The sequence below is a fragment of the Acinonyx jubatus genome, chromosome B1, assembly GCF_027475565.1.
Source record: "Acinonyx jubatus isolate Ajub_Pintada_27869175 chromosome B1, VMU_Ajub_asm_v1.0, whole genome shotgun sequence".
Taxonomy (NCBI): domain Eukaryota; kingdom Metazoa; phylum Chordata; class Mammalia; order Carnivora; family Felidae; genus Acinonyx; species Acinonyx jubatus.
Window position 1 is genome coordinate 151,060,876 of NC_069382.1, and position 25,001 is coordinate 151,085,876.

The 25,001-nt window shown below is 37.4% G+C and overlaps 1 long non-coding RNA gene across 1 annotated transcript; it reads right to left on the reverse strand.

Annotated features, from left to right (window-relative positions):
* Positions 1-17,461: 17,461 nt before the first annotated feature.
* Positions 17,462-18,908, reverse strand: LOC113598841 (uncharacterized). The gene is made up of 2 exons (XR_003419585.2): positions 18,674-18,908; positions 17,462-17,980 (listed from the first exon to the last, which is right to left on the reverse strand). It is a non-coding gene; the product is annotated as an uncharacterized LOC113598841 (long non-coding RNA).
* Positions 18,909-25,001: the final 6,093 nt, after the last annotated feature.

The window sequence follows — 25,001 nt, forward strand, 5'->3', positions numbered from 1 at the left end:
TCATATACAATATATCTTCATCTACTATCTATCTATGCATGCAGCTTTATAATTCTTTTAACAACACTTAATCTATGCTTCAACATTTTGAGCTGAATTTACATTGCCTTAGTCTTGGTATCACATTTAATTCAGTTTGTAAATGTTGGGATTCTTGCCAATGCTGAGAACAATTAGGTTACTTAAACTAAGTGATAATTTCCCAATTAATTCAATTAAATAGTCATTTAAGCTTACTTGGCTTGGGGGAGTATAATGTTAAAAATCTATAGCTGGACTTGTAATCTGGCTGTGTGCCTAGAAACACTGAACTGTGATATTAAGTAGTCACATGAGTAACTCAGAACAAATGGTAGGAAATATTAAGCCATCGTGTCTAAGAGCAAAAAGCTTACACAGTGAGTAGGAGAGATATAATTTGTCTTTGACTCACAGTTTAAAAGCTTAAAAAATTCATGACTCTAAAACACAAGGATTGAGATTTGGAGTTTGTATCCTAGAATAAAATTGGTTGTAGATGAGTATCGCTGGGGGTCTAACTTGGAGTTAGAGATTTGCATGCAGGGGGGTTTGCTGGGGCAATCCTTGGGATTAACACCAGTGAGCAAGGGTTAGAAAGTAGCTGGGGGGTTCTGGAATTGACATGACCCTACAGAGTTGCTCTGCACTGAGCCTACTAGGTTAGACATTAATAACCAGTCATTGGTGCAGATTGTTTAGCCCAGGGCATTTCTTAGAGAGGCACTCAGCTGGGTCCTGGCAGCAGCTAGCACTTCCAATAGCTGGGGGAATGATTTCCAGGAGTCTAGAAGGTGTAGTCTCTGAATGCAAGTTTTTAGAAGACTGTAGGAGATTTTGAACTTAATAACAGCTATTAATAGCTATTTGTGTTTTAAAGTAAAATTTATTCAAATTTAGAACCTAGTTTTTATCAACCAAGAATTCTAAGCTTCTTTTTAACTTTCTACAACTCTAGTTGTAGAACTCTAATAAAAATAATCACATTTAAGTTTTCTTTCATTAAACAATATACTTTGACATCGTTATCAAAAATATCCTGACTACCTAAAAGTGAGTCTACTTCTGAATTTTATAATCTATTTATTTGGTCTATGAATCTATCCTCTCACTAACTATAATGATTTGATTACAATAGCCTTTCTCTAAGTGCCAAAAACAGGGGTATCATTCCTTCCAGTTTATTTTTATTTTTCATTTTGTTTTGACTATTCTAGATACTTTGCCTTGACATATACATTGTAACATTAGCTTTGCATCTTAAAAAATAAAAGCCTATTAGCATTGGAGTGTAATTACATTGAATTTACTGATCAATTGGAGAATTTCCATCTTAATATTGAGCCTTCTAATACATGAAGCCTTCATACCGTTCCATTTAATTTGTGTTCTTTAATTTTCCTTGATGACATTTTGTAGCATTTAGTTTCTAAGAGTAACACTTAAATGTGTACAATGTTTGCATATATAAGTAGTTAAAATTATCAATATTTAACATTGGTACCAAGAACAGATAAAATTAATTTTTAAATGTTTTTCTATATTGACCTCTAAAAGGTCAATTATTTTTATCATTTGCTATTGCATTAACATTATGTAATGTTTACATATTTTGTTCCTGCTCAAATTTCTGGAATGGATAAGATGGCTGACTTTTCTCCCCAGGTTGTCTTCACATGGGATCACATCCTTAAGATAGATTACATTAGTTCAAAAGGTGGCAGTGTTCTAAGAGCTAGGCTTATCAAGCTTGTTTGCATTATGCTTGCTGATTTCCTGTCGGTCGAAATCATTGAGCCAAGCCCTGAGTAATCTGGAAGGGAATTACACAAGGGCACGGACATCAGTGGACATGGGGTCATAACAAACCACACCCAAATCTCAGGAGTTTACAACAAAAAAAAATCTCTTCCTTATTCACATTATATATCCATTATGGTATGGTTGTGGCTCTACTCCATGATAATATCACTCTGGGAATCTAATGGATAGAGTTGTCCCAATCTTAAATTTCACTCATACTTCATAGGCCAAAGCAAGTCACCTGACCATACCTATTACAACAGGAAAGGGATGTTTTATTCTACCTTGCAGAGGGATATTTCACACCAAATATGTGTGTAGTAACACTGTATAACACAGTTCATATTCTCCTTGACACTTAATAAGATCTAATTTACTAATGTTTAAGTATCTAGATGGAATAAAATGGTATCACACTATGCTGATACTTTGTATTTACCTGATAATTACTATGTGAAGAATCCTTTTATAGATTGACTTGCCATTTATGTTTTCTTTACTGTTAAATGCTGACTGGAGTCTTTAGCCTGGTTTTATTAGGTTTGTATCTTTTGCTTATAAGTTCTTTATTATTTTTCATTATATTCTTAATGAAATTTATTATCAAACTATAGTTGATATGCAGTATTATATTAGTCTCAGGTGTACAGTATAGTGATTCAACCATTCTATTCCATTCTTTAAGGCTCACCATGATAAGTGTAGTTGCCATCTGTCACCATCCAACACTATTGCAATATTGTTGGCTGTATTGGTTATGTTGTACTTCCCTCTCCATGAATTATTTTATAACTGGATGTTTGCACCTCTTAATTTTAATATTACATAATACGTATGTATTATTTAATACATACGTATTATTTAATCCATATGATTTCACTTAGATGTGGAATCTAAAAAACAAAACAGTCATAAATACAAAGAACAAACTGATGGTTGCCACAGGGGTGGTGGGTTGGGAGATGAGTGAAATAGGTGAAGAAGATATACATATATATGTATATATATACATATATACCACCTCTTTATCCAGTCATCTATCAATGGACACTTGGGTTGCTTTCACATCTTGCTATTGTGAATAATGCTTCAATAAACATAGGGATGCATAAATCTTTTTGAATTAGTGTTTCATGTCCTCTGAGTAAATGCCCAATGGTGGAATTACTGATACAGTATTTTTTTTAATTTTTTTTTGAAGATACTCCATACTGTTTTCCACAGTGGTTGTGCCAACTTAACATTTCCACCAATGGTGAATGATGGCTTCCTTTTCTCCCCATCCCTACCAACACCTATATATTTTTTTGTCTTTTTGATAGTAGCCATTTCTCACTGATGTGAGGTGATATCTTATTGTGGTTTTGATTTGCATTCCCCTGATGATTAGTGATGTCAAACAAATTATATAATTCTGATATCAATTATTTTTCAGATGTATGGCTTTATAAATGTCTATTATATTTACTTCACAATGTATTTTATTACTAATTTATTCATTTGGATTAATTTTATTATATTTTTTCATGGCTTGAACATTTATGCCCTGTTTACAATACCTTTCTCTAACTTGAATTTAGATTGTGGTAGGTTATTTGCAAAAACAATTACAATTGTTCTTCTTCCCATATCCATGCACTTGCAATATGTGTAACTTTGTAATTGCTCCCAACAAAAAGTTCAATGTATATTCCCACTTCTCAAATCTGTGCTATCTTAAATTAGTTTGTTACTTTGAAAGTGATACTATGTGAGTTCCATATTAGGGCCTTAAGAGGCTTTGAGTTCACCCAGTCATTTTCTTGGGATCCTGCCTTTCTGCCGAATGAACATTCTCAGCATAAATGCTGGATGTTGAGAGACATGTAGCTTAGTCATCCCCTCCTTGACCCAGTTAATATTTCCAGCCAACTTCCAAAAGTAGAGCCACTTAGCTGACCAGTAGCTGACTGCAGATGCACTGAGTTTAACTAAAATGAGAAGAAAAAACCATTTGTGCCCAGTCCAAATTTCTGACCAGGAAAATCATTAAACAAATACATCACTCTTGGTTGAAACCACTAAGTTTTTCTTTGGTTTGTTATATAGTAAAATATGACTCTAGATCTTAAAGACATTCTTCTCTATTTTCAAATTAAAATTTTATGCACTGTAATTTTTCACTTATACACTGTAATTTTTCACTTAAGTTTTAATTTAATCATCAAACACAAATTTTCTGAGCATGGTTACATAGAGTTCTGATTTTCTTTCCAAGTGATCTACCACCTCTCATTTCATAATCAGGTGCATCATACTGCAGTCCCATGTATTCATGTATTTCTGAGACTATTTCTGCAACCTCTGCATTCTTTTGCAGATCAACTTGTCTATCCTGAATCCTTCTACACAGTCTAAATAAATATGATTACAAAATATTTGAAATCTGATAGAACAATTCCCTTAGTTTTGTCTTTATTCTTCTTCAGGACAACCTTGGTTATGATTAGGCTTTGAATTGTATCAAATCCACCCCAAAATTATTGATATTGTTTTAATTTCATCAGGCTTATAAGTTAATATGGGGAGAAATGTTATTTTTGTGATAATGGAGAACCAGCACCTTTAAATATGGTCTTCTGAACATCAACGGATATCATATAGTTTTCTCAATATTAAGGTTCTTATACTGTTTCTTTAAAACAAGGTTTAAATTTCTCCATAGAGGTCCTATAAGTATATTATCATATTTATTCTGAAAAGTTATTTTGCATTGCTTATGTAAAGAGTATATTCTTGTAATTTATTTTCTGAGTACAAATAGATATATAATAATTAATTTTAATGTTTTATTTTTATCTAACAAAGTTGTTGATCTCTCTTGTTAATTCTAAGTCTTTTGAATTTCTTGTGTATGCAATATATTATTTGAAAATAATATACACTTATTTTATCATAATGATTATAATTTATAAAATAATCTTATCTTTCCAAACAGACTGTTGGTGTGATAGTAGTAATATTCACTTTATTTTTAATGTAAAGAGAAGGTTTTCAATGTTTCACTGGTAAACACATTTGCTTTATTTACATATTAATTTGCCAGATTAAAGAAATTTCTTTTCATTTCTAATTATAAGGGTTTTCGTGCATAAGTCTTCAAAGCAGTTAAAGTATATAACATGTTGGATGGCAGACTTTAATCATAAATGTAAGCTTCTATTTTCAATTTTCCTTCAGCTTCTGTCCTTTTGGAAATTAATGTCTGACTTTTTATATCATAGATTTAACATCACAAATTTGAAAACATAATTTGAAAATCATTAGAACCTATAGAATATTTTGTTTGGATGCTCAGAAACACAAACAAGTATACTGTTCCCCACGACAATTGTATTAAAAGTCCAAACAATTGACTTGTTTTTGTTTTTTAATTTTTTACAAAGACTGTAAACTGTAGTTCAGCTCTTATAACACCATTGGCAATAGAATTACAGGGGAAAAGGGTGCTATTACTGGAAACAAACGAAACAAATCAGAAAATAGAACTTTGTATTCTTCTATTTTCTGATCTGTCTTTAAATCAGTATTGGTAATAGTAGTAACAGTAAGGGCACCTGGGTAGCTCAGTTGGTTGAGCATCAGACTCCCAGGTACAGCTCAGGTCACGATCCCAGGGGCATGGGGTAAAACCCTTCATTGGGCTCCGTGCTGAGCATGGAGCCTGCTTAAGATTCTCTCCCTCTGCCCCTCTCCCCTGTTCATGCTCTCTTTCTCTTAAAAAAAAGGCAGTAAAAGTCAAATTCTGCTTTTTATAGTAATTTTAGGGGTACAGAGAAATATAACAGTTCCTAAGAGAAAGTTTTTCTAAGACATCCACAGTCCAATCAGTGTGTATATATAGTTAGTACTATGTATACTTCTATGCATAAATAAAATGAATCAAGGGAGACTGTGACTTGGTCAAGGTCACAAGTATATTACTGTATTTTATATTTATGATGTGAGATGTGTTTATCACATTTAAAATGTTTAGGAAGCATTCTATGTTGGTTCATGAAAAGAATGATCTTTCCTGGTAATCTTCTACAGTAGAAGGAGAATAAATGTTGGTTGACCTCTCTTAACTGTGCTACCAGTGTATGAATAATTGTGAACAGCTCAGAAATTGAACTTAAGCAATGGAGATGCTGAGTCACAGCTAAAAAGTGATATATGAAACACTTAATGGCCCTCAGCAAGACTATCTCTTTTTTTCTGGTGCCAATAACCCAAAAGATGAAATGTAACTCACTGTGAAGGACAAAAATAAATGTGTCAGATATGATATGTTAGTCCTGAAAATGAGGAAAAAGGGCACTTTTTTGAATATCATATTAATAAAAATGATTAATTCCTCTCATCCCTTCTCTACCATATCTAGAACAGTAATTTCAATGCATACAAATTCAGAGGTTTTGGATGGTGTCAGTCATTTTTCTTCACAAAATGGATTCATTATAATGGAGTTATTCAGTTTTGGAGGCACTAAGGACTCACTGAATTGTATTTTGTTTACAAAATGGTATTTCCATCACTGAAAGAAACAGTGACAACCTAAACTCTTGTTCATTATAGCTACTATGTAAGACCAATTGACAAAGAAAAATTAACTCATTAAGTGACCTTGGATAAAACATTCTTCTCTCTGTAAAATAGACCTGATTTTCCAGTTTCCAAATTTAAAGGAAATATATGAAATTGTACATTAACTTATAAAAAATTGATCAAAGTTTTAGGCAGTGTTCCATAAATGTACTTATGTCATATATTAATAGCAGTATAAATTAATAGATTAGAGCTATCACATGAGAATGTTAATTAACCATAATCACTCACAGAGCAGTTTTTCCCTTTAAGAACAACAAAATGGCTTAAAACAGAGTAAAGAAGGGATTCTGAGAAGACTCTCACCGGAAATTGTCTCCTTTCTTTCCCAACAAGAACACATTCTTCTGAATCACATGATAATTTGAGCTCACAGGCACATTAAGTCTTGAGTTTTAGGTAAAAAAGAGCAAGTAATTTGTTTTCTTCACCAGTTTTTTTGGGGCAGTTGCCTGGAAAACAGTTTAAAGAGGTTTCCCTCTTGTCTATTCCCAAATGACATTTTAACAATATTTAAAAATAATATTAAGTAGTTTCACTAACCCATAAAAATGAGTTGAATAGTTTGGCTGAATCCTCCCTCTGTGATTCTTGGCAAATACAACACAAAATGTGGGAATATTCCAATACATCCACTGGGGGATATAATCTACCTTATTCTTCTGGTAGTTGGAATTCTACCACTGCAAAGCCACCACAACTTTAAAATTAAACTCCAGGGGTGCTTGGGTGGCTCAGTCGGTTGAATATCGAACTTCAGCTCAGGTCATTATCTTGTGGTTTGTGAGTTCAAGCCCCATGTCGGGCTCTGTGCTGACAGCTCAGAGCCTGGACGCTGCTTCGGATTCAGTGACTCCCTCTCTCTCTGCCCCTGCCCTGCTTGTGCTCTGTCTCTCTCTGTCTCTCAAAAAATAAATAAATGTTAAAAAAAATTCTTTTAATTAAACTGTAACAGAGAGGCAAAAAATAGTCACAGCAATTGAAAAAGAGACCAAAAAACAAAACGAGACATAGTAATACAAGTTTACATAAATATTAATAACAAATGTATGGCTATGGAAAATATATTTGTATTGTAGATAATAAGTAAAGTATCCTTTACATTGAAAAGAGAAAGACAAAATGTAACAGAACATAATTGTCAAGTAATATGCATCAGAAGTTCATCAAAAAATATCCAAATCATTAAACACAGTAGTATTCAGAAAAGTGCAAATAAAGATAATAAACATTGACTCATTATTATATTTGTTTATATTTACATGTATCAAATTATTACAATTTATATGTCAAGCTTAAAAAATAAAAAATATATATATATAGGTGTTACTTGTATTTTTTGATTGGGGGGTAGTTTTACATTTTTTTGTTTTTGTTTTTGAGAGAGAGAGAGTGCGTGAGCAAGGAAGAGGGGCAGAGAGAGAGAGGGAGACAGAGAGAGAGAGAGGGAAGGAGGGAGAGAATCTTAAGCAGGCTCCATGCTCAGCACAGAGCCTGATGTAAGGATTGACACGGGACTCAATTCTACAAATCTAGATCATGACCCAAGTGGAAACCAAGAGTTGGATGCTCAACCAACTGAGTCATCCAGGTGCCTATAGGTGTTACTGTTTTTGGAGATTACTAGAAAATGACACTCTCATAAATTCCTTGTAAAAATGTGAATTGTTTTTAAGACAAGCAAATAAGCAACACAAAATAAAAGTTATTTATTAAAATTAAGAAAAATAAATTTTAAATTAAAGTAAATTTTCTTTCAAACACAATCCTGCCCCAGGATAGTACTCCACAGAAATAAGACAACATTTTATAGTTACATATGTATCAAAAGTTTAATGTCAAGAATTTTTAGTGGATGGAAAAAGTAGAAATAAAGTAAATGACTATTATATAAAGAAGAACTGAGTAAATTGTGGTATTTCTTCACTTTTAAGTATTACTCAGTCGTTAAAAATAATTAATTGCACATAGACCAGTATACTTGGAAGTATTTGCATAAAGTATTATACACTGAGAATAGCAAAAAGATTGTGAAAATGACTCCACTTAAAAGACATAAGATAAAAACCCTATGTATTGTCTATATAATTAGAATAATTAAAATATACTTATAAAGGTTTAATGCTAGATAGTTTATAAGAGTTATTTGGTGGAGTATTGGTTGGATAAATGGATAGGAGGTAGCAAAGAGAAGAAAAAAGGGGGAAAAATAAGATGATAAAAAAATCAACAAGTTTGGTATTTAAATTTATGTTAAATATATATCAAAAAACAATTTTTACAGCAGACAGTTTTGAGAAGACTCATTTTCAAATATTTGCTGGTACTCATTTGATTAGCAAGTGAGGAGATGTGGCCTTTTAAAATCCGCAGTACACATGGGGATGCCTGGGTTGCTCAATCAGTTAAGTGTCTGACTCTTAGTTTTGGCTCAGGTCATGATCTTGTGGCTCATGGGATTGAGCCCCACATCAGGCTCTGCACTGATAGCATGGAGCCTACTTAAGATTCTCTCTCTCTCCATCTCTGTCTTTGCCCTTCCCCACTGTCTCATGCATGTCCTCTCTCAAAATAAATAAACTAAAAAAATTTAGAAATTTAAAAATGAAATTAACAACATATAAATAAAATTCCCAGTACACTTGAAGAATAACCAAAAAAATTGTTTTTGATAACCAGAGGGGCAGTGAAGGTAGAAAGTGAAACTCCAATTTGACTACTTAAGTGGAACTAACCCATGGTGAAATACTTTCTCAGAATTTACAGATTTGTACACAATTTTTTCAAAATCACCAGGCATCATTTATGTGAGCCCCTAGACTAATTACAAAGCTATAGACTCTTGAAAGTTATCATGAGGCCAGGAATTTAACTCTTAGGCAGATTTAAAAAGAAAGAGAAAGACACAAGGCAGCCAGTAGAGGGAAAAAAGAAAAAACATGGGAATTTGTTTAGGTCACCTATAGAACCTACATGTCCTAAGAGACTGAACTACTTTCAGAAAAGGAATCCATTTGAGTCCCAGTCTCAGGTAGAGTAATTCAAGCTACAATGTATGGCCCTGGGATGTGATAAGGATGACTTTGCTTTGGATAAAGATCTTAGATTTGATATATCTAATATATCAAATTAGAAATTAGAAAGATGAGAGAGGGAGAGGAAACAAGCAGGCTGAGGAGAAGGAGGAGATAAGGAAAAGTTAAAAGAAAAAAAATTCTTATTGTGGTATTTAAGGCCAAAGTTCTAGACAATTAGAGAGTAAAACCAGGCTAGCACCAGTTTCTTTGTTAAATCAAAAGCCTAACACTCGTGTCTAAATATGGTTTTTTGAGTCAAAAACCAGCAAACATTAAAAAAAGGCATATAATTGGGGTTAGGAACTAACACAACTTTTCTGCTAAGTTTAAATATATGCAACTAAGCAAGATATGCTTAATGGTTTTCCTGGATTTGAAAAATTTTTAATAATATATGTGGATGTGTTTGTGATGTCCAAGGGTTGAACTTCTAGTCACATTGGAAGTACAGGAGGAAGCCAAGTGCACTGAAGAGTCCTTTAAAGGGGAGGAAAAGATTTAAGTGCTCTTTTAATCAAACTTATATAATTTATGCCAAAAGTAAATGCTAAAATATATTTAGTACATATGTGCAAGGCATCATTCTATGCCATTTATTTATATTAACTCATTTTATCTTGTCATATCCCTAAGTCATAGGTAGTATAATCATCTATAATTTATAGACAAGAAAACTGAGGCTCAGTTAAGTGACTTGGACCTAGATCATATATATAATAATTGATGCAGTTAGAAATCAAAACTAGGAAATCTGGATCAAAATTCTGTGCTCTTCATCATTACAGTGAATTCCATCAGCTATGGTGGCACAAAAGTAGATGGAAATATATAGTGTATTTAGAGAAGGTATTAGATAGGATAAGAAGGTATTGGGTATGAGAAGAACAGGGGAAAAACTACTCTTTCTGATCAAAATGATTTATGAAAAGAAGAGAAACAGTGTTGGTGACAGAGATCAGATCATCCTGTCCTAGCTTTTTCACTTGGAATTCTGAAAAGATATGCAGGAAGCTCATGAACATTGGAATGGAGCAGAGGGAGGTCGAAGGGCGTATCTCCTTGTATGTGTCTTGTGGATATGCCAGCTTTCTGGGGACCCAACAGGGAAACGACTAGCCTGAGGCAGTAACAGCGGTGCCACAATAGTGAAGAAACATGTATGCATAGATGAGATTGAAAAAGTGAGCCTGACTTCCCAAAGGACTAGTTCAGAAATCTCTGAACCCTTGGTGAGGGTATAATGAGGTGCTATCAGAGTCAGGGTCCAGTAAAAGCCGTAAGTCACAACGCATAATGAATATGTCACATGTAGGGAATCCAAGATGCAGACAATCATCAAGGCCAGAGATTCCAACAATGAGGGTTAATAAAACAATCCAAAAGACAAGATGACTCATAATTTAGAGATCACCAATCCAAAAAAGTAATCCTATCAGACATTTTCTGACAAACACTGAACAATTCAGAAGATACCGCAGAGGTTCATGGTCTTTGTCTCCCTCCACTGCCAGATTCCTCACCTCTTCATTAAAACAAACAAACAAACAAACAAAACATAATTTTGGAGAGGTAACATGGTCAGGTCTTAGTGAAATAGCTTTTACCTAAACCAGAGGAATCCATCAAAATAAACTATTTAAACTAAGATGCACTAAGATCTTGCATATTGCAAAGTTTGAAGAACTGTATTTGTTGTCTCCCCCTTCTTTTTTTTTTTCAACGTTTACTTATTTTTTTGGGGACAGAGAGAGACAGAGCATGAACGGGGGAGGGGCAGAGAGAGAGGGAGACACAGAATCGGAAACAGGCTCCAGGCTCTGAGCCATCAGCCCAGAGCCCGACGCGGGGCTCGAACTCACGGACCGCGAGATGGACTGCGCCACCCAGGCGCCCCTGTTGTCTCCCCCTTCTAAATAGCCAAATGTTGGCTCATGAGAAGATTAGCATACCTATGGATCTGGAGAAGGTATATGTATTTTATACAGCAGAGTGCAATGTGAGTAACAGTTGTAGTCTTGCTGTATATGTTAGCAAACTTATATTTCAAAATAAACATTTAGGTACAGAAAATTAGGAGATAAGTGTGTTCCTCACATTTAGCCAAAGCAGATACAAAGCACATCTGGGACTCCATGTGTAAGTTTATGCTCATTTCAACACACTGCAAGTAGAAAAGTATGTAAATAAGGTATAATGTGTGAACAAGGGATAATATCACAGTAAACTGGGATCCATAATGTCTGTATCTCTGTATAGATCATTCATCTATTAAGTGGAAAGACAAGCACCACCTCAATATTAAGTGTAGGCATAGAGTAAGGTTTACATAAAAGCAGTGCGGATGAGGAATGCTGTCAGGTGAGCTCGCATTCCATAAAGAAGCGTTCGTGAGCCAGGGAAGATTTGGACCCATTATAGGTTGTATTCCAAAAAAAGAACTCTGTTTTACATTTTTTCCTACTTAGAAAATAAACATGGATGAGGTAAATTAGGGGGGTTATATATTTGCATAGTTTGTCTCGATACCTTTTGGGAATAGAGGAGAATATGCAGCCCCTCTTTATTGAGGGAGAAGGAGTCAACTGTCACCACAAAGAAAGAGAAGTCATCATCATTCAATGGGAATCCCCCCTCTACAAGTACCAAAGTCTTATTCCTCCCTTTGTCAAAGCATAATGATAACCCTGTATTTCTTACCTATGTATAGAAATTGGTGAATTCCACTCAGATAGTGGAAAAGGTCACCATATCAGTCTTCCTAATTATTAAAAAAAAAAAAACAAAAAACTACCTCAAACTGTATTGCAGTTGACTATCAAGAATCTATACTCTTGGAAACTTGATGGAAAAATTTTGATTTCTATATTATAATCATAAGCTTTGAAATCAGACAGACCCAGGAACAAATGTTTTCACGTAGTAATTATTATGTTTGTTTAGGCATCATTTTGATTATCTACAAACTGAGAACAATAACGCACATTCAGTATTATGTTGTGAAATGCAAGAGGTAAATGATGAAGTACTTAACACTTGAGAACGTTATTGATACGTTCAACATATGGTACGTATGTATTTAAATACTTATCTTTATCTCTCTATACAACTAAAATGTTTTCTCCTGTGGCTTTTGAGAAACTGAATCCACAATCACACATTTTCTTGGAAATGATGAAGAATTTACTTAGAGGTCAACCATATTTGAATACTGTTTCATTCACGTGTTTCTGAAAACAATATAAAAGTATTCATTTCATCCCTTGATTTTTTTTTCCTTGACAACTACCACTCCTTCCCAGACTCACCTCTAACTAGAAGGAGAAAATAACTTATTTTTACACTATTAAAAATAATTGTATGATGTTTTACTTATTGACACATGTTTGTTTATGCAGTCAGTGATTACTCACTAATCATTCTCTACCAAGAGTTTTCAGTGGTACATTTCACAATAAAAGAACAAGGTAGAATAATCTCTTCTTCAACGTAACTCAAATTTGGTGCACAAAAAAAAGACATTAAAGCAAGTTAAACGGTTACAGTAAAAATATTACAGAATTCTATGGGAATATTGAAGAATAAGTTTGAATCTAAACACTCCAAAATAAATCCTTCAAGGCATGACCTGAAGTGTGAATACATGAATAAAAGTTGACTACCTAAATGGGAGAATGGGAATGGAAAGAGTATCCCTAGCATAGGGAGGAAGGATCCAGGAATAACACTGGGTTATGAATGACATTTGTATTTATTTTTATTTCAGAGATCTAAAAGGGTCTCCACAACCATAAAATCGAAGTGAAGAGTGGTGGAGATATTGACAGGGGAGCTAGAGAAATAGGCAGACTTTTAAGAGTTTTTAAGGAATTTGAATTTGTAGTAGGAACAGTATGAAAGATTTAAAGAGATATGACATAAACATAGTTACATTCTAAAAAAATCATGTTCTCAACTTAAAGCAAAGGTTAAATCACAGAGGAATAAGACTATCTACTGCCAGAGATAAAGTGAGACCTAACTGTGCACTGAGCTAGAGTGGAAGCAATGGCAGTACAGGGAGTTGGAAGTTTTTGAGAGATACGTAAGAAGTAGTATTTATAGAATCAATTATAAGTTGAGAATGAGTGAGAAGGGAGTTTCTCACTTTTGAAATAAAGAATAAATGGAAAATTGTTAAGAACTGTAAGTTCTATGTTTTATTTTGTTTGCTTATTTGTTTTCTTTTTTTCTCACAAACATAAGGAATGGGGGGGGACATTGGTTATAATAAGTATTAGTTATACAAAACTTTATTAAGTTTAAATTCCTATCCTCACATCCTTCAAAATCCAATTTAACGGGATTGTTTTGTCTAAAACAATACCAAAATCTGATATGTTACCGGAGCCATTGTAAGTTTTTAATGTATTCATATTAGTATTCTTATTTGCATTTTAATATACCTTATAGAAAGAGTTTCAACATATATTAATACAAAACTTAACAACCAACTACTCTTGTACTCTCCTTCACAAAGATCTGTTTTACGGTTTAGTTTTCTTTGAAATTCCAGCATTGAACTATTTGTTTGCTCACTGCATCACAATCTTAACTGTGACAGCATAGTATTATTGCCTCCCCCCACTGATTCTTACTTATTCTGGCTAAAATTACCACCCTATTATTCTGGAGCTCATTTTAACCTTTTAATATACTATGTTTGCTTTTATATTCCTCACATGTGTATGTGCCTCCCCAATATGTTCATCTGTCCAAATCCACTTTCAATGGCCAGAAAACAACCAATAGAAATAAACATGGAAGATTTATTTACTTCTCTGCATAAAAAAAAAAATAAATTTGCCTCCAAGTGGAATGTCAAGAGATGGTAGAACAATGCAGGGATCACCAATTATGGTAGACTGTAGGTTGAGTTGTGTTCCTTTCTAATTGTGGTATTCTATTAATTCCTCCTTAGGTCATCTATATTAAAAGGTCTTCTTGCAAAAGTTGTTTACTGTTGGGGCTTATATCCATAACTTTAATAATAGGTTAAATATTTAAAATTCAAAACTACTTTATCTCCTACCTCTTTCAGTTAGAGAATAAAATACATTAATGTTTGAAAAAGTGCAATTTCATTAGCACCTACATAAATTTAGTTCCTATTTACATTTCTATCACCATTATTTTCCCCATTGATTTTAGATTACATCTGGGAAGGATTCTTGTGTAGTGAATTGAGTGTAGAGATTAGAGAGATATCTGCCTCCAATTCTTCCTGTGCCATTGTGGGCAAGTTATGTGACCTTTCTGAGGCTCAAGTTTCACATCTATAAAATGAAAATAATATATCTAACTTTGGTATAGTTAGAAAGCTTAAGCCAGATTATTTATATAAAACTGGGCTCTCAAAATGTTTGATGAATCTTGGCATGACCAAGGTTGGTGAATGACCAAAAATACTAAGTGGAGGATTTCACCCAATGGTCAGAGAAGACAACAGAACATTTGAAAATCTCATGGAGCTTAACAAAAAAGAAAGGAAAATCAAAATTTGAGACTACCAAGGTAGCCAGAACTTGCCTGGCTAAAATCACAGGGAGAAGGGAGACACAGGGAAGTAAATCTAATGTTGGATCCTTGAGCTGTGCAGATTTTAAAAAAGCAAAGAAATGAGCAGAAAGTGAATGAAATTAGAATGAGATTTTTAGTGAAATCATGGACCTGTGGGATTTCAGACTGTCTAAGGAAGAGAAACAGTAGTAAACACCATCAGGCTCTCAACTGGAGAATTACATACCACCCTAGGAAGACCACATGTAGATTAAGACCCAACAAAAACTAAAACAGAGAACCACGTCACTTAGAGAACTGGGAAAATATTTTAGTCCTGGGAAAATCTTCCTGTCTTGGTATCTTTGACCTCTCTACAATATTTTCTGCCTCCACAATTAGGGCAAAATTCTCATAAATGTCAAATCACCAGGTCCTCTGAAGGATGGGTTCTTGAATCCACCTACCTGAGTTCCAGTCCTGATTCCTTCCACTTACTGAACCTAAGATGGTACAGTTTACTTAACTTGAGATATTAGCTGAGTTATCCCTGTGCCTCATTAGTTCATCTTAATAACTGTAAATTTGTTGTAATGATTAAATAGTTACAAAGAATTTAGCACAGGATCTAGCAAACAAAAACTCAAATAGCTTTTTGTTTTCGTTTTGTTTTAACATTGTTCTCACCTTCGTGGGATTTTTAAATAAACTACTCAAAAATTAACAGGTCTTTCATTACACATCATTAATATAGCAATGGGAAAGTTCAGCTTTTCCTTTCTCAAATTATTATTGCTTTAGTTTAGGCTATTTTGGAAAGATGAACTTATTAATAGAAGAAGTGGCTGCGTAAATGATGTAGATCAGTAGCTTAAATGTGTAAATTTTATAAAATTGAGGAAAATAAGTGGCTATTTCAGAAAAGTTCAGTGGAACAGCAAACACTGACATAACACAACACCATAGAGAAAAGGACTTGTACTAGTGTTTTACAGGTATTAACTAATTTTATCCTCAGCATAAGCCTGGGAGGTCCATACTATAATTATGCTCATTTTATAGGCAAGGAAACCAAGGTACACAGATGTTAAATTACTTGACCATGGTAATCCAGCTAATAAATGGCAGAGTTATTGGCTTCACTGTGTTTCTTAAACACTGTGCTAATATTAACTTTCTTAATGACAATACTTTTTACCTCCTGAATATATGAACAAAAATTTTTTGAAAAGTTTTCTATGTACCTCAGGGATTATAAACACCATTCCTGTCCTGAGCTTTAATCCAAGACTGTATTACTTTCACTAGAAAGAGAGAGCTAAATGTTTAATGGGGAGAGTTAGTGCCTTACTACTACCCACTACACTACATGGCATTTGTCACTTTCTCTGAGATATGAGCAAATGTGTCACTGAAAACAATGAGAGTCAAATATACCATATTTAAGATTGTAGGAATAAAAAAATCTTCAGGTAGCCCTAGTGAAAAGGTGGTCGTGAAAGAAAGGGACCCCAAATATGTGCAGGGCTGCAGACAGTCCCTGCACGGTGTGTGAGCAAGAAAAAGAAAACAAAAACAAAAACATGAGATAGAACCGTTAGCTTCTGGATGAAATTGCCTAGATATTATGAGAAACTAGAAGACCCCTTTTCTCTCTCCAAAGCTTCTTATCTTCCTTACTCAACAAATTCATTAATATTGGCTTTCATTCAATGGGAAATCGATCTCAAACAAGAGCAATCCCAGGAAGGTCTTATTCCAAACATATTGCAATGAGCATAGATAAGAAGAAGGACAAAAAGGGAGGGAATATCTGAATGATATATATTCAGAACTAAGAAAATTTTTAAATATTCCAATTAAAAATGGTTACACACAATTTTAAATTTTTCATGTGCCATGCAAAATTATTATATCTAGTACTACAGTCAAATGAAGATGTTGCCTTTAGTTTTCATCTTTACAATGTTCCCAATCCTTGAGGATTAAGAGCAAAATCTAGAAGAATTTCTACTCTGAAATCTTTTTTTAATTTTTTTTCCCTACAACTTGTCCCTCCACATTAGTGTTTGCTGAGTTCAGGGATTATCTTTATATACTACTTCTATCTCTTGTCTTGATTTCAGAAACTATTTTTATTGATATAAGTGTACCTCCAGATATTTTTAATTTGTTGTTCCAATTTGCCATGTTTGGGGACAGGTGGGGCATAAACACATGGGGTGTATTACTGGGACTACCGTAAGTATAGGCCTTCATGGGTATCTGCAAAATTTATCATCTGTGTTCTGTATAGGGAAGGTTATCTCCTAGGTAACTACCAGATAATTGATGTTTCTGTAACAGTTTTTGAACATTTATAGCTAATACCCAGCACCCAGGAAGGGACAAGTGACACGTACTCCGGGAATCAGAAAAGACTGTTTATTTCGCACAGGTGCTGGGCCAGCAGAGTCACCTTTAAAGACTGTGCATCCTGCTATGGTTTTACTGGTTTTTTATACATACGTGCTTCCGGGTTGGGCGGGGCTAGTACAGTTCCTGGCTTCTGGCTGATACAAGAGGCAAGCAAGATTGTAGAAGCCAAAAGCATGCAAGGGGAGTATCCTGCCCCAGACATCTGGCTGCCCCTTTTTATCTGCTTTTTACCAACTTTCCTTCTCATCCCTACCTCCCACCCCCCCATTCCCACCCCACCCTTGATTCTCAAGCTGCTGTAGCAGACTTAGAGAAAATCAGTTTGTGGAGGCCAGGGAATCCTTTGCGGCCATGGGAGGAGGGGTGAAGACCGTTCTGGCTTCTTCCTGCTGGACAGGGACGTCGAAGGGAGGAATGTGACAGCTAGGGTTCTTTGCCATCCAAAGGAGAGTAGCGACAGCTAGAATAGTCCAACTGGAGGATCATCTGGAGTATTATAGCTTCTAGGCAAGAAGAAAGAAATCTGGTTAGCTTGTTAATAATATAAGGACCAAACAGGAGGGTTATGAATTAGTCCATTAGGTCCATTAGGGGAGGACCAGATAAAGGGAGTAGCCAGGATACCCAGTTCCATATATTGCTGCAAGAGTTCCATCAGTCTGTTAATTCTTTCCTCTATTTGATGAACCATTCCTTTAGTTGTTGGGCCATACCTCTATCCTTGATTGGTTAACATAGAAGTAGCATCCTCATGTTAGGAAGAGACATGTTCTCCCCTTCTCAGCAGTTAACAGGTAAACTGTCTTCTATTTTGTAATACTACTACTGCTAAAGAGCTAGGTCTTGTAGGGTTACTGAAGAGTTTGCAACTTGTTCTATGTCATCTGTCAGATCTTGGGATAGTTCTTGGTAAAAGTAAATAGATGAGTCTACTCCCCCAATTCCACTACTTACTCTGGCAGTGATTCCCAGTCCAATTAGTAGAGGTATAGCTTGGATAGCTCGTTTAGACCAGGTATGTGCGGCCAAGGGAATTATAAGGGATTGGTTGTTGGGGAGAATATTCATTTGGGGGGTTAGGAATGCAAAGGTATAAATTCCTACCCAGTTAGCAGGCAGGCACAAATAAGCAATAATTCCACAAACAAAGAATATTCCTACAGCGGGAAGGAAACAGGGTGACTCATGGTTTTTACCTGTTTGTATATCTCAGCTTGGTTTCACTGGTTGTTAGTTAAGTTATGTAGAGGGGTTGTTCCCCACTGGTCTTTAAAACATAAGGAGGCCCACCCTATTACCTTCATATCAGTAACCACGGGCCCTATTGTGACAGTTATGTTATCTGTAGACATGTTGCGGGGATAGCCATTTTGATTACATTACCTGGGTCTGGGGCAGCCTCATAACATAAGGGGGTTAGAGAGAGACAAAACCAACAGTCCTTGGCTAATTAGGGTTAGAGGAGTTGAGGAGATGATGGGTTGAATTTAGAATCTGGTATGAGCAGAAGTTAAAGTCATAAGGGTCTGATTTTTGACCCACTGAGTCTGATTTTTGGAAGTTTAGGTCTCCTGGACGGACTTCCAGAAGTTTGCTTTATGGAATTTTGTACCTCCTGTTGGGATGACTCCTTACAGTCCTGGTCTTGGACTCCCCCTCCATCAGACAATCCAAAGTGGGTTTGTTGTGCCTAGCAGGCATATTTGTCTGGGATTCCATGACAAAATTGTTCCCTGTGAAAGGTGTCTTGCTTTAATTCTTCCTTGCCAATAAGTTTTTTCATTGTGGGAACAGAGGGAGGCTGACTGATAACATTTTGCATGTGTATTTGGTGAAGGCTTTGTGTGTAGTTCCCTGTCCTAGGGGTTGTTTTAGGCTATTCAGGGCAGGGGAAAGGGAGGAGCTCATGTGCTGGTCTTGAAACAGTCATTATTACATTGAGGAGGGACATCAATTCTTATGAGAGAACTCAGCATTAACAGTAGGAGAAATTTTTTTGTGTTAGGGTAGGTTCCTGACAGTTTCTTATTCCAAATAGGGGACAGCAATCATAACTCAGATCATATACATCTAAGGAGAATAAGACATCCTGACACTAGTAAGTAGAGGAAAGCTAATAAGAGTTTGTGACTGAGGAGCCAGTCTGCAGGAGTAACTTGGGTAAGTCCTACAGCAAAGAGTATAGCAACAAGTATAGAAAGAGAAACAGGTAAGGGATGACAATGAAATTTGAGAGAGAATGATTTGTTATAGTTCATTTAAATTTCTTGGTGATTTCCTCAGGCTTCTGGTTACGGAGAGTTCTCAGGTGTTGGCTGTAGGCGGCTTATCATCTGCTATCTTCTTAAAGATGATCTGTAAAAGATTATTCTGGTTAGCAGTCACTTTCCATTCCAAGTGGTTGTCAGGTGACAGGTGGGCTGCCTTTACTCAAGGATGGTGGATTCAGGCAGTTAGTCCTGCAATCTTGAGGGCTGTGGGTGTGGTTTGCAAAACTAAATAGGGTTCCTTTCAGGTAGGTCTGAGTGGTTCCCTTTCCCAATCTTTAATCCAAACCTGATCCCAAGGTTTGTGGGGTTATACATTTATTCCTAGGGAAATAGGTATCCTGTCTGTCACCCATCTATGTATCTCAAATATGGTTTTTCCTAATCCTTGTAGTTGCTTTTGTATTTCTAAATTTCCTAGCTCTGTCAGGTCCCCTTGTTTTGACTAGTGGAGGGGGCCTTCCATATAGGATCTTGAATAGGGAGAATCCTATTTTTGCCCAGAGTGTATAGCATATTCAGAGGAGAGCTAGGAGTAGTATATCTGGCCAGGGCAGGTTAGTTTCCTGACATAGTTCTGCCATGGCTGATTTAAGGGTTCAGTTCATATGTTCCACTTTCCCTGAACTCTGGGGCAGGTAGGCTGCGTGTAAGTTCCACTGGATACCTAACGTTTCGGTTACTTGTTGCACCACCTCGACTACAAAATCTGGGCCATTGTCTGAAGCTATGATTAATAGCATTCCATGTCTGGGAATGATATCCCTTAGCAAGGCCTTGGTTACTTCTCTTGCCTTCTGGGTGTGTGTGGGGTAGGCCTCAACCTAACCTGAAAACGTGCAGATGAATACTGGAAGAAAATTGTATCCTCCACTGGGTCTTATTTCGGTAAAGTCCACTTCCAAATCCTTGAAGCGTGCCTGTCCACAGCGTTGGATTCCCATGCGCCCAGTGGGGCCCTTTTTTGGTATTATTTGGAGCACAGAGGAGGCAGTGTTGAGAGACCAAGGCACAGAGGGAGTTGAACAATTACATAGTAGAAGCTCAATAAGGTTTCAAGGGTGGTTTTTCCAAGGTGGGTGAGCTCATGCTGTTGGAGAACAACCTGGTAGGCTAGCTGCTCTGATATATAGACTCTTTGGTCTGGAAGTACCCACCATCCTTCTTTTGTCCGGCCTCCTTTTTCCTGTTGTGCTCATTTTGTTTCTTGGATTGTGCACCTTGGGGAAGTTGGCAGTTCCGGGGCCAGAATGATTTTTGAGGATGTTTGTTTTCCCGCTGCTTGTTTAGCTGTGGTGTCAGCCTGTCAGTTATCTTCTGACACTGAGTCTTTTCCTCTTTGGTGTCCCTTGCAGTGGATGACTGCTACTTACCTCAGTTCCCAGACTGCCCTTAATAGCTTTAGGATTTCTTCCTGATTCTTTTTTTGTTTTCCTCCTGTGGTCAAAAGTCCTCTCTCCTTGTGTAGAGCCCCATGTACATGTAGAGTGGCAAAGGCATAGCGTGAGTCAGTGTATGTGTTGGCCCATTTGTCTTTACTGAGTTCTAGTACTCTAGTACAGTTCTGCTCTCTGGGCTGACCACCCCTGTGGAATGGCCTTTGCTTCTATGACCTCAAAATCAGAGCCTACCAGCTAACCAGTGTATCTTTTGCCTTCATTCACAAAGCTGTTGCCCTCAGTGTAAAGGATGAGGTCAGGATTTTGTGAGGGCCTATATGATAGGTCAGGTGGGCTAGAACAGACTTCATCAAGTACCTGTAGACAATCATGCTCTGGAGGTCCTGCCACTAAAGGCAAGAAAGTGGCAGGGTTTCAAGTTTTTATGGCTTCCAATCTTATTCATGGGTTCTCACATAGCAGTCCCTGATAATGTGTCGTTCAAGCATGAGTTAGCCAGTGTTGTCCTCCAGCATCCATCAAGGTAATAACAGAATGGGGAACCTTAACATTTATGTTTTGCACCAATGTGAGTTTGTCTGCTTCCTCGATTAAAAGTGTGGTGGCTGCCAGGGCCCTCAAACAGGGTGGCCATCCTGCCACAACTGAGTCAATCTGCTTTGAAAGTAATGCCACTGGTCTTGCCCAGGTCCAAATTCCTGGGTGAGAACCCCCAGGGCCACCCCATTGCTTTCATGTTGAAATTTTGTGATACATCTGGGAGTCCCAAGGCCAGTATCTCTGTGAGTTTTGGTTTTAGAGTTTTAAATGCCTTTTCTTGATTAGGGCCTCAGAAAAGGGGTGCCCTTTCTTCCCCGTTTAGTGCCTCATATAAAGGTCTGGCCAACTCCAAGAATCCTGGGATCCATATGCCACAGAATCCTGCTGCTCCAAGGAACTCTTGGACCTGCCGGTGGGTAGTGGGAACCAAAATGGCACACATTGCGTATTTCCTTTTGGCTCCCGGCATCCATTTGCCTTGGGTAATTTTGAAGTCCAAATATTTAACTTCCTGTGGGCAAATCTGTGCCTTTTTCTTTGACACCTGGCATCCCACCTCTGCTAGTAGCCTGGGTAGGGTCCTGGTTCCCTCCCAGCATTGGGTCTGCATGAGACTGGCTAGCAGGAGATTGTCCACATGTTGGAGGAGGACACACCTTAGGTCCTGTCCCAGAAACCTGGCTAAGCCATATGCCAGTGCTCCACTGAATAATGTTGGTGAATTTTTGAATCCTTGTGGCAGTCTAGTCCAAGTGAATTGTTCCTTTGCCCTTGTGGTAGGGTTTTCCCATTCAAAGGCAAATAGGGGTTGGCTATTAGGCGCTAGCTGGAGACAGAAGAAGGTGTCCTTTAAATCTAGATATGTGAACCATCCTGCTTCAGAGGGTATGAGTCCTAGTAGAGTATATGGGTAGGAAATGCAGAATGATGACTGCTTCATTAATGGCTCTTAGATCCTGTACAGGACAGTAATCATTTGTCCCAGGCTTTTTCAAGGACATCAGGGGAGTATTCCATGGGGACTGGCATTGTTTTAGAAGTCCCCATTTGAGTAGATGTCCAAGTGTGTCTGGATCCCCAGGCATGCCTAGCATGGGATCATATATTGGCATATTTTGACAGGTTGGGCCCCAGGCTTTAGGTCAATTAATATTGGGGGCTGTTTTGGTTTTCTTTTTTGTTTATTTTTTGGGGTTTTTTTGCCAGAACAGGGGGGTTTCTTTCTGCCCAAATTGAAGGGAATTCAGCTTCTAGCTTGGGGGCCGTGGTTGGCTCACCGGGAGGGGAAGTATATAATCTCCATTCCTCTTCCCATGGAATTCCTGATGACAGGGACAAAATCATGAGTTGGGCCTTTTCATTTAGGCGCAATTACATCTGCCCATCAAGGTGAAGGCTATTTCTGCGCTCAACTTGGTTCGGAGGTCTCTACCTAACAGTGAGACTGGGCAGTCAGGTAGATTCATGAACTATTTGGTGACGCCCCAGCCAGCATTGTTGGGAACTGAAAAATTACCTTTGGGTTTGCATCCCAGTGGTTCCTACAATGGTGACTTCTTGACCCGACAGAGGTGCCACTTTGTGTGTCACCACAAAGTGTTCGGCTCCAGTGTTGACCATGAAATCTATTGTCCGTCTCCCTACCTTCATTTTGACCATGGGCTTATGGGGACCTAGTTGGATAGAGCCTGGTCTTTCCTAATCAGAGTATATTCCTGATAGTCTGATCAAGTCAGCCTCAGGTGGCTCTGGTTGGTAGTGACTGGGTGGAGTGGAGGTCTGTGGTTTTCCTTTTTGGTGGTTAGGGCATTCATTTTTCCAGGGATCAAATTCTTCGCCATAGGCATATTGATCCTGTCCCAGTGGCACCCTTTTTGTTGTTGTTGTTCTTGAATCCCTTGTCATTTCTGTGGTAGCCCTTTCAGAGGGGGTGGTTGCCCCAAGGCCAAGACCAGGAGAGCTGCCTTTTGTTTCATTCTTTGGTCTTCCTCCTTTCTGGAAGCTCAATCCCAATTTACAAAAATATCGTTGGCAATTTCCAATAGTTCGGTGGAGTTTTTTCCAGTGAATCCTTCCAATTTTTGGAGCTTCTGTCTAATGTCAGCTTGGGCCTATCCCACAAAGGCAGCATTGACTATGTGCTAGTTTTGGGGGACTTCAGGGTCAAATGGAGTGTAAACTCTGAAAGTTTCACATAATCTTTCATAGAAGTCAGCAGGGTTGTCTTCTGGCATTTGTAGGACCTCAGCTACATTTTCCATGTTGGTGAGATTTTTGGCCCCTGCTTTTACCCCTTGGAAGAAGGCATGTTGGTATCTTTTTAATCTGGCCCTTCCTGCTTCTATGTTGGGGTCCCAGCAGGGCTCCTCTTCAGGCATAGCCTCCCATGCCCAAGCCTCAACATCTAGTTGTCCATCTGGTGCCTGAGTCTGGAGCCATTTTCTGGCTTTGGTGACATTTTGTCTATGCTCTTCCAAGTTGAAAAGGGTAAGCAGAAGCTGCTGACAGTCAACCCAGGCAGGATTATAGACTGTAGGAGATCTATCATTGCCTGTAGCTTCTCAGAGTAGGGTGGCATGTTATGTTTCCAGTTGAGAAGGTCAGTAATGGAGAACGGTTGGTAGTAGAAAACTGATCCCTCCTCTTGTAGGGTCCCATCAGGGCCTATTCTCTGGAGACCTCTAGTCTCCCCCAACGGCATCTGCATTGCCATGGGAGGCCTTGGACCTTAAGATGATGACCTAAGGCATCTTCCTATTAGTTCATGTGTCCCTTGTTGGGGAAGACTGGCTGTTGGTGGAGGTGAAACCGTGGGGAGTGGACTGTCAGGCAGGCGAGGTTCCCTTCCCTCGACTGAAGGGACGCTGGGGGCATATGGTGGCATAAATGGAAGGACTTCTGTAGTTTCTTGGAGGATGGGGGGTGGTTTTTTCTGCTGTGAGGTCTTCTTGGCCTGTGCCACTAAGACCCTACATTGTCCCTTACTATTAATGCAGAACTAGACCCAAGGAGGCTTGACTTGGGCTATTTCCAGTTACTGATTGATGTATGGGAATTGATCTAGGTGGCCAAGCATTGCCACTATTTTATAAACAGCTCAGACTGTGGGGACACCTATGGTGCCCTCAGGGGCCCAGCCTACACCAAAGTCAGCCATTTTAATTCACAAAGGGTGCGTAATTTCCCCGGGGAGGGGGGTCAATTTGACCCCATAGTCATCTGAAAATCCTTTTTTACAATTCTTAATCATACACTCCAAAACAGTTGGTTTTGAGGAATTTCTCCCCATCCTGGTATCCTAGATGGAACCCTCCCAA